At 36.4% G+C, this 21,539-nt stretch overlaps 1 protein-coding gene across 3 annotated transcripts in view; it reads left to right on the forward strand.

Moving 5' to 3' along the window:
* Window positions 1-3,173: 3,173 nt before the first annotated feature.
* sema5a (sema domain, seven thrombospondin repeats (type 1 and type 1-like), transmembrane domain (TM) and short cytoplasmic domain, (semaphorin) 5A) overlaps window positions 3,174-21,539 on the forward strand; it is a 207,281-nt gene continuing 188,915 nt past the window's right edge. For 2 of the 3 annotated variants that reach the window (XR_005281131.1, XR_005281130.1), the window contains exon 1: window positions 3,174-3,613. The gene's annotated coding sequence lies outside the window, so the exon portion shown is untranslated. The remainder of the gene's footprint in view (window positions 3,614-21,539) is intronic. The other variant, XM_038289057.1, reaches the window with a different exon arrangement.

Genomic DNA, 21,539 nt, shown 5'->3' on the forward strand with positions numbered 1-21,539 from the left:
CTCATTCTGCAGTTGAGCTGGAGCTCTGCGAGGTTGTCCATGAGGGAGTAAAACATCTATAGTAAAGGAGAGCGAACCATGCAGAGTAAAAGGGAAAGCAATTCACTTGATACAAGGAGAAAAAGTTCTAAAGGTCACAGCACTTACAATGTGTGAAAGTAGATTCAGGTTAAAGTTGATTTTCTGGTGGAAAGTGAACTCTAATAGTGATCAATCACATGTTTTTTTTTGTGTTTTTTAGTTTGCCATATCACCATCCAATCTGTTTTCATATCCGGCAGACCTTATCTCTGCCAGCATCCTGCATAGATAAGAAATGGTTCCCCTACGCACTTCCCAGAGTTGCACAGAGGCCACTTGAAATGTAAATCTGAGCTTTACTTCCCCCATGTGGGTAGCAACATTTTTATGAAAATGACCTGATTTGAATTTATATGTGGGTACATGGGAGCAGAGGCATCTACAAAGGCACATTCCTGTTTAACATAGACTTAACAAGCTGCTGGTGACTCTACAGCATGCCCATCACAGAGACAGAAACAAGCTGTCTGTCAAAAACCCTTAAGCTGTGGGTCTGTCAAGCTTGATCGCATAGTATTCATTTTAGAGCATTCAATCATTAAAAGATAAATGGAAACTGAGTATTTCACTGTTAGAATACATATAAAGCCATAACTGACCAACACTACTTTGCCTTTTCTAATTTTAAAATCATCACCGTACCATAACAACCTATTATAGTGCATTTATTAATTTGCTTGAAACGTATGAATAAAAAGTCTGAAAAGAACAATGTGTATTTGAACTTTGTATGACTCTGTCTTTTTCCAAATCCTTGCTACCAATGTAGGTAAATATGCACAGTGCCACAATAATTTTTTTTTTCAGGTAATTCCTAAAAGTTTGGTTGGTTTTTACGAGATATAAGACTAAGAGGTTTAAACTCCATATTTCAGATGTTTGTTTACTGGATTCCCTATTGAATTTGGGTGTGCATTTTGACCATGAATGCATGTAAAGTGCATTAATCTAAACCATTCAGCTGTGGCCCTAGGTGCACATTTAGAGAACATACAGAATGATCTAAAATGTAGCAGTATTACCCTAAGCCCCATTTTTCTTCTCCATATCTTTTACCAGCTTCTCTCTCTGAGATACCTCCCACTGACACTGAAAAAGAGATGTGGCATTGAAAAACCAAACACTGTAAAATACTGAATTAATAAGTAAAATGAAAATTGAAATAATAAACACTCTGTATGCAAAAAAAAACTCAAAACATTGTCAGTGAAAATTTGTACATTGTCAGTTGCCAGCTTGTGGTGACATCAGAACTATGCAGTAACACTGAAAACACATCTCTGAAAAAAAAAAACGATGGTAAAGTTTATTGGTTTAAATTCCATTTTGTGTTATTCTACTTGTTTTTGGTTCTATTTTTTGAGTTCTTATGTATTTCTTGTTCACCCTCTGCTACCCTCTTGTGTCAGTCTCCTTCTCCTAGTGCCCTTCTAGTAGCCTGACGTAGTCCGACTCAATTCTAGTCAGAATATGAGTCTGATACTGCTCCATAGAGCTGGGATTATGGGGCGTGTTTCGAACGAACCAGGAAAAAAAATGCCTCTGCACTCAATTGGATAGATCTACAACCAATAAGAGCAACGGAGTGCGTGACGTATGTTAAGCGAGGCATAGTTGTTGTCCACAAAAATCAAAGCGTGCAGTTGCACGCCTAGAATAAGAAGATGAGCCTTGATCGCGTTTCTCTGTTCCTCTTTTAAAATTAATTTGCTGTCGATATCTTCTAGAACAGACCTAATAGCAGAATCTACTCACCCAAACTCTCCAGCGGCAGCCATTATTGTTGTCACCCAAGCGCGCTTTGGTCACGTGGTTGATAACGTTACTCTTGATCATCTGTCCATCATAGTATAAAGCCCGCCCTGACAATTTGATTGGATCGCCTGACAGTGGGCTATAATACTCGCGCTACTATGGAGCAGAGCCAGACCGAACTTCCCTGAACTCAAACCTTGTGGGCGGGACTAAGTTCGGACTGGCACCCAGGCTACCCTTCTAGATTCCTCTGTCCACACCTGCTCCCAATCTGCTGATTAGCCTGGTCTCGGTTCAGTCACCCATTATACACCTGTTCAGTGACTGCTTGCTGGTTCCTCATTGTTTCTTGGCTCCTTGTGTGTGTTTTTTTTCTGATTTCCCTGGGTATTTCGGTAATACTGTATTTTTTAAATTTTTGGATTTTACCTTCAGTTGCACCCTTTTTGTTATTAGATCTGCTAGAAACCCCATTCAGCTTGAGTCTCTGCATTTGATTCCTCTTCAAACCTTCACTCAACCTGACAAAAGCATTGCCATAGCAACATGCCAACATCACCATGCAGGGCTGCCAATTTTTCACCAAACCTTGGGTTGAGATTTTGAAATAGTTTGGACAGGAAACCCTGTCAGGATTTTATCAAAAGGCTATAAGGATAGGTGCAGCTAAATGTTGGAGGTTTTCGGAGGATTTAACTGAAAGAAAGTGTCAGAATGTGGGATTTTTATAGAACAGTAAATGCGACTGAGTAACAATAAGTGATCTATGTGGAACATTTTTCTTACAATATCCATTATTTTCTATATTTTGGTGATTTTTAGTAACAAAGTATGGGCCCTACTGAAATACTTCCATCTTAAATATAATGTAAACTAAGAATTTCACAACTTCTATTATTATCTGCAGTTTAAGTAAAATAAACAATGGGAAAATAAGTTATCACTGGATTACTGGCACTAATACAGGAACCAATGCAATCGAATCCCATGCAAACTACACTCCGTATGAATATTTGCTAAGTTTTACTTACACTTGACAAAAAAGCTAAACAATTCAGACCTTCTAGGCTTTCTTTATTAAACTGACACACACTCCTGAGGCGTCACACAGCTGTATCCATGGCACTGACCTTTTACTAGATTAAAAGTGGAATGGCTCTCAGTATGTCACAATAAAAGTCCATTTTAAAAACTCTCCGTCAGGCAACTTGTTGATCCATAGCTGCGTGGTTTATAGTTATTTTCCCTCCACCTGCAGGACATCTGCGTCGCTGCCACGTCTCTCCTCCCCTGGACGCGCAAAGTGGGGGCGCAGCGCTCGGCTCACTAAAAGCGCTGCTCCTGAGCTGCGCAGCATTGTGGACACCACCAGCAGCAGCAGCTCATCTGGCTGTCTTTCCCTTTGCATCAGCAGCCATTACAGCTGACACATAAAACTTTTTTTTTGCGTTTTCAAGCTGCAAGTGTTTTTTTTTGTGTGTGTTGTTTTTACCTCTCCGTTACAGAGTGGAGGCATTCCTTGCGTGACAGTGGGTGTCCGATTACCAACCGTGTGCCGCGCGGCTGGGACCCGTCAAGGAGCGCTCCCTGCAGAGACAGAGGACTGTTTTATTCTTATTATTTCTAACGTGATCGACACTCTTAAAGACACACAAGCTCTAAGGATACTTCATCTCCAGCCTGTCTGTATTCTATGTTACCTCACCACTCTTCTCTCCGGGACAAGACACGCAGCTCAGCTCAATACTAGATGAACGGGAGTTGGACACTTTACTCGGTAAGAGACAAAATCAATGTTATCGTGCTGTAATACTTATTCTGCTTTTTTTTAATTATTATTTTTATTTTATTTTTTAATATTGCGATAAATGTAAAACATTTTCTAATGGAGATATGCAACACATTTCCAGCCAAAACATATCTAATGCCGTTCTCTTTCTTATCACTAATGGATATTTGGAGTTATTTCAGATGTATTGATTACATTCAGATGTATTGATTACATGAAGGTACCAGCTTAAATCACCAACAACTAAAATATTCAGTTTAAAAAGTTTTCCCCCCCCCATGCCATACATTTACTGGCCACTTGGTGGCGCTGACAGAGTGCTGTCGTCAGTATTAAACCCCCTAACATCTTAATTCATAAATTGGAAGTCAATGGCACTGGTATGTGAAGTCAACTTAGTTTGATTTTATTTACATGGCACCATATTATAAGGAATGTGATCTGCAGGCATTTCACAGGACAAACGGGTCCAAACACTGCTGCATTAATTTCAAATTCAGTTTAAAACCTTCCAGGTAATTCATATATGTAATCCAACAATATTGCTACATTTCGATTTTTTCTGACTTTCTATCTTTGACTTTTCAACAGACCTTTTTCCAAGCAAGCGTCAAAGTATAGTTTAACCTTATTGTCTTTTCCCTTAATGTTTCTGTAAAGCCATGAAACTTAATAAGTGGCTTAAAAGATGTATTTAAATAATAATAAAAAAAAAAAACAATCACAATAAATGATACAGAAATAAAAATAAAAGCTGTTTCTTTTAGTGTCAAGTTTCTATCTTTTAATAATTTTTACATACATTTATTTAGGCCATTCGCTTTTGTGTGCTTTGAGGATCTTTCAGTGTTTAAAACCGCTGTTATTTAGCCATAAAATACTGCTAAAATAAAGATACAATCTATTGTTTGTAGCTATATATTTTGGTCTGTTTTTGCTGTCTAAAACCTACATTAACTTTATCAGTTAACTAAAAATATCAAATTAGTCGGTTTTGCTCTATGGAATATACATTAAATCATAATTTGATAAAATAAACCCCATTTAATTGCTTTGTGTAGGTTTAAGAGCATATAGACAAAACTGAATTTATAGAAGAATATTAGTGCAAAGGAAATCCATGTGTTTTTTATACATTTGCAATAAATAGATTTCCACATGCCTAAAAGTTGTCAGATTCTAATGTTTCAGCAAGGAATCGGCCATAAAAGCGTTAAATTGTGGTTCTTTAAACTATTAAAAGTAGATCTTCAGAACTAAAGGATTATTCCAGCATTTCTTAGTGTGAGGAATGTGAAATGCTGTTTTTAAAAGCCTTGATGATGCAGGCTTCAAAAACCCTCTGAGGGGATCAGCAAGGGTATGTTAAATTTGGAGAGATAATGCATGGGAATTACATCCATAGCTGCCCCATGGCTTTGTCCCTACAGCTGTGCTCATGCTCAACTTTTTAAACTGAATAAATATAACAATCTACCTTTGTATTTATACTCTATTATTATACTAAATTATTTTTTTTTAGATCTCAGACACCCACTTTGTATTGATTCATCAGACAAAATAAAGTATAGAGCCCTCAGCAGGCTTCCTTTGCCTATTGAGTATTCTTTTGTGGCCGTTTTAATCATGGTATTAAGTTTGATAGGATGAACATTTTAATCTGATCTTAAAGGCTCAGGCCCATCAGTGTTTATCCTTGATCCCCTCTGTCAAATTGTGCTCAACAATAGAAAGTGAACCATGTCTGGAACTACTTCACTTCTTCTTACAACCCCCCCAAAATTCAACTAATAGGTAAATTCTGTGGTCCAGATTGGCCCCCATCACATTGTGTAGGGGTGTGTGTGTGTGTTTGTGCATAGTTGTTTGTCTGATGTTATCCTGTCTTGACCTGTAATGCACTGGTAGCCTGTGCAAGATGTACCCCCACTTGTGCCCAGTAATCGTTACAGATAGACAGACACCCTCCTGCCCACCTCCACTACCCATATGGGATAAGCGGATTTAGACAAAGGGTAGTCGGATGAATGGATGTCTGAAAGGTAACCATATTTTTATTTAGTGTCAGGCCAGAACAAAGACTGAAAATTGTTATTAGTAAATCAAATGTTCTATTTATTTTGGAAATGGTTTTTAAAATCAGGATCTTTTTTCCACCATTGCACATTTTGGGCTTTCATAGTTAAAGGTGACATCGGTTCATCACTTTTTGTTCTTAGATGTGTGTGCTTATAGGTGACATACTATAAAATTATTTTCTATAAAACTGAGTAAATGGGAACTGTGAAGTGATTTTTAAAATATTTCACAAGCTTAAAGTTGTATAAAGCTAGCAAACCAATTAGTATCAATATAGTAATCCATTGATTAGATTATGGCACATTTATGAACAGTAAAAGTTACCTTACTGTACAGCCTGCTAAGCGGCTGCATATTCCTTTGTTTAGCAAAGAATATTGGTTGACTAACAGCAGTGATATTTGCATTGTGATGACAGTTTGCCTTAGCACTGACACCAGCAAAAACACAGCAATTAGCCTTAGCCAGCGCAAACTCTGTGATGAAAGTGACCCCAGTGGTTTCAGCAGCCCACTGTGTAGCTATGGTAACCCAAAGAAAGACAAGCCAATTGTTGTTGACCTTTGTGATCCCCCATCTCAACGGGGGTCCGAGCCCTCTGAGAGTGAGAGTAAAAGGCATAATCATGCACATGTAAACTAAACAGTCATTACCCTATGGCCCCAGAGCGCTTTTCTTTCAGAGCCTTTTGGTTACTTATTTATCTGACAACAACGAGGTGGAGTTTTAGGATCGCTGGTGACTGTGCATGCTTGCCTTTTCAAAGGATCTGTCTTTATTGGCTGAGAAATGCATGAAGAACTGATTTCAATGGGTTTCTCACAATGACTGATGTATTGTTCTTGTACAAGTAAACTTAGAGACTTAAACAATTGTTGAAGTGGCTTACTGTTGTTTTCTGCTGGTTTATGGCCCCTCCTTGCCAAAGGGTATTTGTACATCACAGCCACTTTGTCATCATCTAATCTCCCCCTTGTTTCTACTGACACTTTTGCTTTCAGGGCTGTGTGGACTCTGTATGTAATAAAGTTCCACAAAATGCCTTGCAAAACTTAAAAAAAATATCCTGCACCATATTGGCTATCTGACTAATGTATTTGATAGGATTTTTGCCTGATAGAGCAACAGAAAGTAACAACAATCTGATAAAATGCAAAGTATGAAATGCATTTTTATTCAGCCTCCTAAGTCAGTACTTTGTAGAAAAAATTTTTGAAGCTCAAAAAGACACAGATGGAGAGCAATCATACATATTAGTTTTTTTAAATCTTACCACAGATTCTGCAATCGATTTACGTATAAGGATTTAGGCTAGGCCATTCTAACACATGAAAACGCTTTGATTTAACCGTCCCATTATAGCCCTGTCTATATGTTTACTACAGTTTTATTCTGCCTGTCTCTGCTCCACTCTTTACCCGCAATTATTTCAGTCCTAATTAGCAAAGGAGGTGTCTGCCTCACCTAGCTGAAAAACCCAGAGGTGCCTTTAGAAGCATGCACAGACCCTGCAATTAAAACCAGCTGAAAATACAAATTCAGACTAAACAGTTGGAAGAGGAGTGTCAAACAACAGTTTTAACTGCTTCGCTATTTTTTTTGCATACAGATATTTTCTCAATTTCTTTTTCTTCAACAACAGTTGAGTCCATTATTGCAAATAAAAGCTATGTTTTACTTAATATGGTACATTTAAGTACACTTGTGCATATTATGGATAACTGTACTTATACATATTTATACATTTAGCAAGGCCTTCAAGAAAATACATTATCACAGTATGCAGCATAAAACATATTGGGCAATATCAAAGTTTAAACAGCTCACATGCTCACACTGACCCTTATTCTGCTGGACGTTTCTTTCTGTTAAAAGGGATTTTTCCTCTCCACTGTCGCTACAAGCATGCTTAGTGTGAGGGATTGCCAGAGTCAATGCAATCAGGCAGTTTTCTGTGGATATAAAACTTTGAACCAAATGACTGTATGATCTGGTAGAATTGTCTCTGTAAAGTGCCTTGAGATGACATGTGTTATGAATTGGCACTATATAAATAACCTAAATTCAATAAATATTTGGATACTATGGATATTTTGCTTGTTTAGTATCTTGTTGATATAGTATGGTCTGTGTAGATTGAAATAATCTGGCTCTGGTGTATGGCAAAAAATAAAACCAGGCTGATTATTTTTTTATTTCATATTTTGTGGATTGTGCACCTTGAGTTGTACAGTGGAAGGCAGTGTAAACACTCTTATTGATTATAATGGGTGCATACTTAATACGGAGTTTGTACTAGAGATGGAGGCAGTATAAGTTACTGTTTGTCTTTTGCAGCCCCTAAAAGGCTCTCTTCTAAGATGGCTTTATACTTATGTCCCTTTTTCATCTACCTTCCTTATTGCCGCTTGATACTGCTGCCACTGGGATAATAAAAAAATATGGACATCAGGTCATTGTTAATAGAAAATACTTTTGGTACAATTCTATGAACTCAGATCCAGGACCGCTGAGGGATGTAGGCTGAGGAAAGGATTTAGCCTCTCAAGGTAAAGGTGATGTTTAAATGGGGTTAGAGTATTACCATATTTATTTGTGACTATACAATGACAAAATGTGAAAAGGTCACTGGTATTTAGCTTTGTATTTAGCACATCTTGTGAGTTTGGATACCTTCCTGATCTTTTTTTCCCACATAAAGAAGAAAGTTGCCACTGTGTCAGCAAACATTTTTCACCTCCTTTCATTTCTTCTATTGTCTGTCATCTAGAGAGATGGTGTGGTGTTTCTATGGCAACTCTTAAGATTTCCCACAGTGAGTTCGAGAGCCCGTCCGTCACAAAGCAAATGAAAGTTTGTCATTCACTACTCATCTAAGTGCCGCAATGTTTCCTTAAGAGGCGGAGAGGAAGTTATAACGTGGCAGTAACAGTGCCTGCTGTTTGTCCACACACCCTACATGACACTGCAGTTAGAACCAGATGTATACGTATACACAGACTTGTCACCTTTTTCCTTAACACTACCAAATTCTAAAAAAAAATATATGTAACTGCCTGAAGAACATAAAAACATTATCTAATATAGTGACATACAATTTTTATCGAATTTTGCAAAAGAAAAACAGTAAAAGAGGAAAACTTAAATCTTAAGTATTAGACAGTGAAGGGGAAAAAAGGTAAATGCAACTGTATACAGTGCATTTTGATGTCTTGATTGATTTAATTGATCTCACAGTGGAGAAATAAACTGTTTTGTCTCAGCTGTACATTAATATTATTCCAGCCCTGTCTATTTGGGTCTGTCCTTATTGTTTTGATGTTTGGGTAATAAATACATGTTTTGTGAAGTTATAAAAGAAAGGAGTTTCAGAATCTTAGATGGCACTAACATGATGAAAAGTTATCATTTATTAGACAAACATACACACAGTGCTCTCTGTTAGACAGGGGAAGGCGCTGTAATTTCACACTGCATGTTAACATCAAAATCAGCACAAGAGGAGGTGTAGCAAATGATTGTTCTTAAGAGACAGAAAAAGAAAGATGCAGGCAGTTGATAAACAATTTTACAACCAACATTATTACCCCAGCCAATGAGGTGATGTTTGTATGTCTGTGTCTCTGTCTGTCCATCTGTGTCTGGGATAAATTAAAAAGTTAAGAATGGATTTTAATGAAATTTGTACCAAAGATGTTCCTCGATGTAATGGGTAATCCTTAAACTTTTGGTGATGATCCACATCATAATCAGGATTCAGGGATTTTTTAAAGAATTCCATATCCTTGGCAGCAGTGACTTTTGTCAGCTTCAGCAAGTATTATACAGAAGACAAAAACACAAGAAAGGTGAGAGGCTGCAGGTACAAGCTTTGCCTTGTTTATACACTTATGAAAGGATTTTAGGGAAATAATTACCAAAGATGCACCTCATGTTAGGGAACAATTCATTAAAATTTGGTAATGTTCCAGAACATGTATGAGTTTTAGCTATAGTTGTAAGTCACAATATGGAGCAAAATTTGCTGCTTTGAAGAGGACCGCAATCTAAGAGTGTTTTTCTAGTTTCTACTGCTTTTTGGTCTGACACAAAATGTCGGTGATTTTGAGTGAAACATCTAGTTCTCATTTCCATATGTCATAGGGAATTATCTCCACTCAGTCAGCCTGTTCCTTGCCAACACTGTTTAACTGCATTGCCTATGTCTTCTTTCTTCAGTATAACTTAAAACTGAGCTCAAATGGCAAAAGTAGTCTGTATTTTAACCATGACATGAGCACAGAGGCAAAAATGGGGAGACTCTATTTGGGTCACGATTAAATAATCCCCAAAGCCTCTTTTTTCACTGGGGGATCAGGCTGTAAGGATGTCTGAAAGGTTAAAACGGAGATGGATTCAGACTTTAGTGATGAGAAAAGTGGGGACTTTAAATGTTTTTCACTTTTATCAGCAGTTTTGGAATAGTGAAGAAGTATAGGTGAAGAAGTAAGGCAGAAAGAGGGGTTTGAGGCATAATGAGTCAGGGGGAGGGGGGGAAGAGGTGAAAAGAGGATTTAAAATGAGAGAATCCAGGATGAAAAAGTGAAGATGCTTTGCCATCCTTTGTCTATTGACTGACTGAGAACTCTTGAGCTTTTCGGATGGTGAATTGAGTCATGCACATGCAGACTCACAGAGGGATTAATGCATGCTTTTTATGCCTTATGTTTCTTTCCTCTCCGGGATGTCACCGTCTAGTAATTCTTCGAAAGATGAACCACTTTTAAGGGGGAAAGAGTGGATCATTTGATAGTGGAGCTCAGCTCGTATAATTCTCCTTTTGTGAGAGCATCTACGTTTGTTCGCACCTCAGAGGTGAGAATAAAACTGGACTGCCTCCTGTGAGACTTTAACACTCTTTGCTATGTATAGGCATAACCAAATTAGCAGCCAGCTATTACTAAAGCAGGAGCTCAGCTTGAGTTTGCTTTAGGTTTTTTGTTCTATCAGCAGGAGGCAGTCATAAAGATTTTTTAATGATCTTTAAAGGAGATGCTCTGATATAAAATTTCTAGCTTTTGATCCTGACACCAAACTTAAGTGCCGATATTTTCCATTTAGATCACTTTTTAAAAGCGTAATAGTTGGGTTTTTCCTGGTACTGTAAATGTGTGTGTGTGTATATAAATTTGCTATATCTCACAAGATATCCCTAATTGCTTCTAAAAAAGCAGAAAATTAAACCCATTTGTGTCACTACTTTGTGTATTTATCATAGATATCTACTTACGTAGAGAACTATACTTTTTTATTACTTTAAAACAAGTAATAAAAGTATTAATGATTAATGCTGATATTGTATTAGGGTCTTGTATTTGGTCTCCTTCAGCACTCAAAGCTCCAATATCGGTATCAGAAATTAAAAGGTTTGTATCTGGAAACCTAAACTAATGGCCTCTGGATATGGAAGTCCCGCACTCTTGCTTACCCAAAATCAGCAGTACAGTCTTTGACAGTAGATTGATCACCAACACCAAATATCAAGAAATATGAAACCCTAGAATTACATCAGTTTTCCTCATGCTAAAATTGATTGAATCTATACCTTTTATGTCTCATTGGTATTGGACCATTTCATTTTTATCGTATTTGAGTGCATCATTGTTTACATTTTTTTTATGTGATATATTTAAAGCTTGCACAGTGATGCGTTGTGGTAACACCAGCAACCAGAAAAGTTCTAATTTGATTAGTGAAAGACTATATCTGCAGAAAATCTTTTAAGATACACCAAATTTAAACATTTATCCATGCTTTGAAATATTACAAAGGGCTTATCGGAGCAATATCCTGAAAAAAAAAATTTCTAGATTATCCTTTACCAAGCAAATGAATGAGAAAATGAAATCCGAGCATGCTAAATTCCCTTATCCAGGCTTATGCAAAGGTTTTTGATAACATCGAAAAGATAAAACAGTCTACTACATGCACTTCAGCTTGGCAAAAAAAATAGAGATTCTAAGGGGGATGAGAGGAGAGATATGAAGGCAAAAAGATAAGAACTTTGGTTTCCTAGACTAAAAGAGGAAATATCTGATTTTTGAATGGAAAAATAAAGGGCAGGAGTGAGAAAATCGAGGAGATAGATATAGCGCGTGATAAGTAGACACAAGGAGAAATGTTCTTCAGAGAAATTATTGTACATGGGGCATTTCTCATCAGGCTCCTATGTTGTAGGTCCCTGGATGTGTTGGTCAGTTGAATTCAGCTGCCAGTGGAAGAGGACCTCAGGGAGGGATGGGAAGGCATAAGCAGGACATGAGAGAGAGAGAAATATCAATTTTCTGTATGCTAACTCAACAAGATATTCCCAGGTTTCCACACACCAACTGTCAACTCCAGTAAATGTACTTGCTTGGATTTATTCCCCTGACTACCTGAAATGACCCTCAGGTGCTTTGCAGACTATTTTTCCGGTTTGGACTTTACCCCTCAGGCTTTTGAAAATAGTGCAGATTTGAACTTTCTTGCTCATTCTTGGTTTTTCTTGAATTGAGATATATTTTGTATTTCTTAGAAACTTTCAGCTTACACACCATGATCAAATTAAGGATTAAAACCAATTTAGTTCTCCTCAGCGCATTATGAGACATTCATAAACATTCTTGCCCTTTGAATGTTTTTTTAATGTTTTATATCTTGGTAAATACAAAAGTCAATGCATTTCAATGGGACTGCATTTGATGGGCAAATCCAAAGCATTACAAATTATTGTGGAAAGATTCATGCTTTTTAACTTTCTTTACAAATAAAAAAATTTACTTTTTTCAAATGTGATATTCATTTGTATTCAGCACCCTGTACTCTGTACTTATCCATTATTGATAATTTCCTTCAGAAGTCAGCAAGGTGCTACATGGAGTCCATGTATACTGTATATAATTTGATTTGTGTATGAGTAAAATTTCCTTTGGAGGCTTTAGAGCTGACTAAAGTGTGTTACGGATCAAGTAGAAAAATGGAGACCAGGCAACCCAACAGTCAAATGTATAAATAAATCTATCAATTACTTCTTTTTAGACAATGCAGTAAACTTAAAAATGTTATTCTTACAAACATTTTGCATAGATAATTATATTATTATTACATTGTATGTATAATTTAGTGCATATGTCTGAAAAGAGGTGTGAAGGAATGTTGGATGGAGTTGGATGGAGCTAAAAGCAGGGCAACTCTAAAAGAAAGCCATTTAAAGGCATGCAAAAGACTTTAGACTGGAATAACAGCCCTGAACAGAGAGCCAGTGCCATGACAACGTGCTTTAAATCAAAGCGTTAGAATGTCCAGAAGTTAGGACATTCATCCAATGGATAGTCTTAAGCAAAATTTATGGCTATAAATGTTGTGGAGAAATACACATTTTACAATTTATTACTAAAGAATCTTCAAAATAGTAAAATTTTCATCCTGCTTCGCAGTTATGTGGTATGTTGTGTTGCCATTGCAAGGCAGCATAGCTTTAGCTAAGATATATTTAAAATCAAGAACTGAGTTTAAGCTGTCACATTTTTACATTTCTTTAAAGTCTTTTCCGCAAAAGGTTATGCAATATACTTTTTGCTGGAGGTTAAACATGTCAAATGCAGTGACTATAAATAAGTTTGACTCATCCTGTGTAGAAAGTACAGAAAGATATTCTCCATATTTATTCCCAGGTAATGCAATCCTGAAGTCATGCAAAGTTGGTGCACCAGTAGAAAGGTACAAAAAGTGCAAATATGTGAATCTGATGGGAATCTGAAACATGACTTTTTGTGAAAAGGGTAAATGTGAGGAAGCACGAGGTAGAATGCTCTGTTCCTTTTACCAGTTGATTTCCAGAACCTTTCCTGCAATCACAACACTCCCCAGACACGAGACTCTCAAGTCATGCTTTTTTGCCAGACTGTGCTCAGCACCAGAATGATTGTGTGGTCTGGTGACTCCGAGACACAATGCTGCCTCAGTTCTAAAGGTGAAACCACAACGTTGATGTGTTGCCTGATCCAAACTGCCAACACTGGATAATAAAGTGTTCATTATTCCCTCTAAATATCCTTTCAGTCTTCCTTAAATAAACAGACAGGGAAAATGACTTCCAGTCACCAAGTGTGTGGTTTTACACCAACATTGAGCTTCTTGTTCTCCACATTTATGCCTCACTAGACTTTGATTCATTTTTGTATGAGACAAAGTGGTCATTTTTGGCTGAAGACTGTTGTGCACAACTGGGAGTTTTGTTAAAGGTAATGCAGTGTTATGGGAAATTAAGTCTACCCAGGTTCTGTGTTGCAGTGATAAGGATATAAGCTGCTGCAGTAAACAATACAAGAACCCCTTAGGTATTGCTAGGAGGCCCTTTGTTTCTATAGACAATATGTGGTTGGTCAATGCAGTTTTGTCATTATGATGTTTTTTAAGACAAAACAAAGTTTATATTCTTGTGCTAGAGCTCTGCAGAAATGAGAACTGAGATCCTCTGGAGACATGAACTTTGATAAAATGTTATGCAGATAATTAATCAGGTCTTGTTTTGCTGTGTTAGTAAGGTTATTTAAATTATACACATGACAATTCAAAAATAGATCATAATGAAGAAATTAAAACACCATGAACTCCCAGGTATTATTGGAAATGTATCGAAGTTAACATATTTTCATAGCTTTCAAAAAACTTAAAAGGGATTAAACTTTTTGTACTATTTAAAGTTGATTTTTTTCACCCCATTTTTTTATGTTTTTAGTCCTGGAGAATTTTGCAATTTTATAATAGATTCTTTCAACAGTTTTAGCATGTTTTCTGGGCTATGGAGTGCACCTCACGATAAGCCACACCCCTTTTTTAAAATTATTTTTATTTGTTTGTTTTTTTTACTCGAAACATAGATATTTAAGTTATTATTAAGTTATTCAAAATACGTTAATTTGGGACATTCGTTCTCCGTGTTGCCTGTTGTAAGCATATGCTTGGGCTAAATAAAAATTAGCCCCTTCTTCTTCGATTTCTGATTTTGACTTCCACCCCCTGGCGGTTAGGTAAAAGGCACACTTTTTTTTTTTTTTTATACAAATTTTGATGCATATCTGCTTCCATATTTACATTTTGCCCTTTTTTATAACTCTGTACAGAACAGGCTTTTTTACTCTTAATTTTTACACAGCAGCTCTTACTTCACTTGAGTTACACATGGCAGTTTTGCCGCAAAATCATCAGCCACCCACCACCATGTTTTAGAGTGCTTTATGCATTTGAGGTGTGCTACAGTCAGACACCCTGTTGCTGCACAAGACTGTTCAGAAGGTTTCTGTTTTGCTCCCAAACAGAACATGTATTTTTAAGATAATCACTTCAGCCAAAAACTAATATTGTAAGATTGAACTATTGAACTCTGATAAACTTAATAGTTTCATATGGTTCTATAGAGTACAGAACTTTTCCAGTACAGTCAAAATGATGAACTATTTATCTTCCACACCAGAGCCACAGACAATGTCTTTTGTTACTGTTATCGATTTGATAAATTCTTGAATGCCTTAAACCAGCAAACTGCCCAAGCTTTTGCTATCATATCAGTGCTCACAGACAATGATGACTTACTGGTCTCTTCCATTACATAGAGCAATGCATTCACATCGACATATCAGCATTTTTAGTTGCCAGCTGTTTGTCCCTTTGTAACTCCTATTTTGTAATCACATGACATTGTTCCCCTGTCCCCTGTTATTCCACTTAAACATGGAGGAGAATGCCTGTACTTTAAAGTCTCTGAGGTTACAATTAACATTTAGGAACATCTGGAGTGCAGTGCATGTGTCTGTCTTTTTCTTTGATGATTAATGCCTATTTGGTTGTTTTGGACCTTATTGATGTGTTTATCAGTTGATGGTAAAATGCCATCCTTTCTGGCAGGCAGAGTAATATGTCTGATGGGCTGTTCATCTTACTGCATCAACTGTGAGAATGTAAAGTTTGGATATAGGTTTAGTGTAAGACAAAAATGTACAAATAAAGTCATGTAACACATTTCTTGAAAATCAAGAAGATAGCTGTTTAGCAGTTTAAAAAGTACATAAAAACATTGATTTTGCAATTATAAATGCTTCCACATGGATAATCAATATCAATATTTATCAAGGGGACTTTGATTCACTAATACTGAAATGACCTTTGCACTAAAAACAGTATTGAAAAGTACTAAATATAGTTATAATTTTTAATATAGGCTTAAACACGTTAACAGACCTGTTAACTAAGGGACAACTTATTAACTTACTGAAAGTTTAAAGACCAATATAGAAGAAATATAGTTATTTACAAATGAAAACAGGAAACTGTGTGCATTTTTATATTATCTGCTTCTTAGATTTACTTGTATTGAATTTGAGCTATTTTGTCATAGAAATAATGTATTTAACCATTAAATAACTTTTTTGTTCATTAGTGATGGTTTGTTTCTTTATATATTAGAAGTGTTGATAGATACATCTTTATAATAGTTTCAAATGATAAAAAAAACAAAACAAAAACAGTCATACAAGTCTTGCAGTATTTTTTTTTTTTTGTGTGTGTGTGTGTTATGTTGTTTTGGGGAAGCTTTACAGCCTGCAGCATTTCCCAGAGTTGGAAAAAAATCATTTCAGAAAGAGAAACAGAGTTTGCTAGATGGGGAGCATAATGAAATCAGCATTCAGAGTGAGTGCATGCAGAATAACTTTAATGCAATATATTCTTATGGGACAATGCATATTAACGTACCAGTACTACTGTAAAATATGGCCAAAAGGTAATTTTTTATTCCTGTTTGTTGGCCAGATGTAACAAGGCTGAATAAAATTGTTACACAGCAAATTAATACATAGTAACAGCATTAAAACCATACACTACACATATTATGTAGTATAGGCACAGGATAATAGTAAGAACAAACTAGTAATAGAAATTTGATGCAGAGCAGATATGGTAGATACATGCAACAGCAATATAGAGGGTTAAAAGTAATTTATAAAATTCATTAAAGACTTCAGTAATTTTATATTTAATTAATCATATATATATAGGAGGCACACACATCTGTTTATTTCACACACAGCTCAAATGCCTGTGTGAGAACTCCAGGGGGTCAGCAGGTCGCCCTTCCACTGAATGGAAAGTCTCCTCTTTCACATTCTCATAATGGTTTTGCTCCAGCTTGTTGACCTCAGCCTGAACCTATTCACTTAAATACTGACCACCAACTTTCTCTCTGCACTGTTATAGATATTCAGGTATGCTTACTAGAAGTATTTTTGCAGGAAAGCTCAGAATTTGGAAGTTTTTCAGACTTTATCGTTAAAATGGATCACTAAAAGAGAAGAAAAACTACTTTAACATCTATAGTGATTGACTGGCATCAATAAGGGAAAGTTGTTTAGATAGGAAATTTTGTTGCTGGAAACTTGCACAGTTTTTGACTTAAAACCTCTGCAGAACTTTTCAGAGAGCCATAGTGTAGGGAAAAAAAACTCCTACGCAGAATATCCTTCTCCTTTGGCTTGCCCTCTTCACAGCATGGTATTGTTGTGCTCTTGTTGTCATTAAAAATAGACCTATGCCCTTATGAAACCAGTGCCCTATAGCATCCTGATATATTTTGTACTCCACACTAGTCCCTCAGGACCTTCTATGTGGAAAAGTACTCAGCTTACTGTTATGATTTAGGGCAAGGGGGATTCTTTCCTGTAGCCTTAGATTAGAAGTAAAACACTTTATGAAACAAAGACTGATGGAATGGCAGTTGTGCAACTCACTCTGTTTCTTTAATATGTATGCAGGAAAATAAAAAGAATAAGAGTTTCAGTTAGGGTTGTCACGATACTAAACTTTTCAACTCGATACCAAGTAAAATATTTGATACTCGATGTCATTTTCGATACCACAAGGATAAAAATAAAGACTCCAAAATTCAACATTAATTTTTTCATTAATAAACAAAATACAATAAATAGATAAATAAATACAATAAACAATATTTTGAGGTTGCATGCTGTGTACAATATTGAGCAAGCTTGATAAAAAACTTACAAAATTAAAATTAAGTGTTCCTTCCTTGGCTATGCTTTACACACATAACAATGACACTAGCCAAACCAGTTAAAAAACAAAAATAATTCTCAGCAGCTGCACCTGTTACACAAAAAAGTCTGAAACTGAAAAATGCACAGAATTATTAAATCACACAGTGTTCAGAAAGTGCATTTTCCTCTATTCTGCACTTTAGATGAAGGACTGTTTAGGTACCACTGTTGGTAGCACTGTATCGATACTTTTGAAAATGAGTATTGTATCCGGATACAACTTTTCAGTATCGATACTTTTTTGAGTATCGAGACTTTTGACAACCCTAGTTTCAGTGACTCCTTTGTTTTCCGTTCATTAAAAATAGGGAAAGTGTAACATTTATTTTATTTTTCAAAGAAATATTTTTGATGTGAATAAAATGTTTGATAAAAATTTACAACCGGCACTCAATTCACTGGCCTAAGTTTTTCAAGTTTTAAAGGTTTAACTCAACATGTTAAAGTAAATGGCAGATTACATTCAGTCCTTCAGCCATCTCTTTTTCTGTTTTTATTGCTGTTGTGGGAATTGATGGCATTCAGCGTTCCCACTGAGCTTTGTACAAGCTGCAAAATTTAATCAAGTGCTAGCAAACGAATAAAAATAAAAGCTGCTAACAAATATCACATTTTTCACAGATCTATATTTAGGCAAAGCATATATTTACTAAAAAGAAAGGTCAAGGGAGTTGAGACCAGAGTACCTTGGTGTTTATTTTAAGGATTGTATGTAAGCAGCAATGTAAAAAAAAACAACCATGGAAGTTTTATTTTTGCCTCACCGGCTGGACTATAATTTAACAACAAGCCTGATTAGGTGTCAGTCTGTCACTCAAATACCCGTGCACACTTACATGCGCTTTGTTATTCAAATGAATGAGAATTGACAGAATGATTGATGCAGATTATTTGCTTGAAAGGACAACAATTTAGACTGAGGTTGATGTCTGTACGCCACGACAAATTCTCTAACAGGAAAGATTTTCTTGAAACTATACCAGGCAGCAAAGCAAGAAAAACTGAAACTGATCAAAGCACATATAGGATTTGTGAGTTGTGTTAAGGAGTTAGAGAAAAAGCACACCTGGAGGCCACGTGTGCATTATCCCGCCCACCCCCACTAGGAAAAACTCCAAAGTCATCATTATAGCTAAGGGTGAAGGGGATCATTAAGTCATTATTTATGTGCTCACTGCTGTTTTATCACCTCCAGACGCAGTCTCGCGTCGCAGACACCCACACTCTCAGCCCCAGAAGAATAACATAATTGTTCAAGGTAGCCCAAGGTGTTGTGTCTAAGAGAAAACGTGCGCATAGCATTTGCAGCGAACATTCAGCCGTATATTTTTTGTTCCAAACCCTCCCTCCCTTCCCAATTGGGCTTGTTGGCACCCCATTTGGTTTATTTACACATTGCTCAGAGGAACCCCCACATTTGCTCCAGTTTGAGGTACACAGAAGCAGATCAGGAAGTTTTTATAGGCAGTTTCCCCTTAAGAATAGTTATAATTTACAGGATGCACTGAGTTGAAAGAATGTCGCAAACAGAACACTTGTGCCTCTACTCAATCAATTTAGTAGTTTTTGCATTTTTCTTCTAAAACCTGTTAAAGCATGTTGAGCATTGTGGGGATGTTGAATAACTTGATTTATTTCAAGGTGAACATGTTATTTTTTTGACAGGGTGAACCTGAATCAGTTTATGCCTGTTCTGGTGTAATTTTACCTAGATGTGGATCATTGCAGACATGTTTAAACAAAACCAAATGACTCTCTGGAAACAGAGACATTTAAGTCTTAAAAGAAAAGGAGACTAGGCATCGGACTGGATGTTAAACAGACCCATTTTATGTTGCACCTGGGGCTGCGGCTCTTGTGAAAGGCCACTCGGAGTCAGCTTTTTGGACACTGCTGCCACAAGTGCTTACGGCGCCGGTGTTTCCCCCTGGTGTTTCTTTTCATTTTCTTTAAAGGTGTCAAGGGGGTGTTGCTTTTCCAGCTGTGCCCAGCCATTTCACCACAAGTCTGTCCTGCTGATATTTTCATGTCCTGATTCAATTACCTCTGTGGGATCGGTCTTCTGACACATGACATATGCACACTGGGCTAAAGAAATGTGAAGAAGTGCACTTTTTGGAATGTGGGGCGTTATTTATGGGGAGCCCAGGGGTTTTTCTCCACAGCAAAACCACACTTCAAGTCCAATCCAATTTCTTTAACTCCAAGGGTCCTCTGAAGTGCTCTTTGAGTTGCCTTTCTTTTCCTCTAAAATCTACGCTCTAGTAATCCTCTCCATTCTCCTTCTTACTCATCACACCTTTTGTTCCTGCCTGACCTTTTTAACAACCTCTCTCCTCTTTACTACAACATGCTCCAGCCTCCAGAATACCGCTTACTTTCACCTTAACCAACTTTCACCCTTCAACCTCCCCTCCTCTATTGTTTTCTTTGCTAGCAGCCCCTGTCCTTCAATCTGCTGTTAGTGACCCTAACCTTGACTTTCTCGCTACACCTTTTAGTTTGTCTCCTTTGAAGGAGACCTCAGTGTGGGAATGAAGGAAAGTTATTCAGCTCAGTTTCTTCAAGACATTTCTGCCAGACTGACATATTCAGAAAATTATTTATCTTTAAAGACATTTACAAACTTGATTCAACCCTATAGCTGTATTGAAATGTGTGTTCAGTGAGTTTGACAAATACAGGTGTTAGTAAAAACTCAAAATAGCATTTCATTGAAACCTTATGAGCAGTTATGTATAATTTTGAAGTATGTGTCCAACTTTTGTGTGCGTCTTATTCTGAGTTTTTGGGTTTTATTCACTCCAATAGGTCTATTTGAATATATTTAAAGTTTGTGAAGGGGTTTTATAGTCCAAAATTACCATTTTAATTGGGTTGGGCTGGTACTGCACTATAGCATTAAACCCATTTCAAAAGTGTATAATAATCACAAGAAGTAAATTTAATTTGTCAGAATGAAACTAATTTCATTGCTATGTGCCAGTCATCAAATATTGACACTTATGACAATTTGACTGATTATAAGACTATTGAAGAGAATAAGGTTAATACAAAGACACAAAGAAAAAAAATGCATTTTAAATGAAAGCTTGAAATAAATGTGCCTGTTATGACTGTAGTTTTCTTGTCAAATGATTACATGAATAAATTGCTTGCTATTGATGTTAAAAGGTACACAATTTTATCAAATAAAATTTCAGCATCTAAGTCTGTTTAATGTGAGAGGTGATCTGCACCAGTAATACTTTCCATAACATTACTTATCTAATACTGCTGTATGCACACTCTCCATCTGCACCAGTAAAGATTGACTTTCTTCAGCAAGCCTTTCAGTGGTTGAGATAACACTGATTTGGGAAAAAGGCAAACCTTACTCTGCACAAGATGTGCCAATTCCAAAGATTGAACAAAACTACAGACAACACTCTGATCAATTATCTGGTACTTTTTCCAGAAGCTTCTTTACTGATTTTTTTTTTATTACCAGTTATTACTTTTATTGAAAAAAAATATAAATATAAAGTAGTATAACTCTTACTTTAGTGTAATATTTGACTAGTCTTCCCACCTCTGTCTGAGCTTATGTTTTTCCATGTTAGTCCAATACATTAAAAGTTGAATGATAAAAAAATGGAACATTTTTCAATGTTACTACCGGTATTATTTAAAAAGTAAAGTTCTTAAATTAAATACATAAATCT

Source organism: Cyprinodon tularosa, unplaced genomic scaffold, assembly GCF_016077235.1.
Source record: "Cyprinodon tularosa strain WSP-4 unplaced genomic scaffold, ASM1607723v1 ctg262, whole genome shotgun sequence".
Classification (NCBI taxonomy): Eukaryota; Metazoa; Chordata; class Actinopteri; order Cyprinodontiformes; family Cyprinodontidae; genus Cyprinodon; species Cyprinodon tularosa.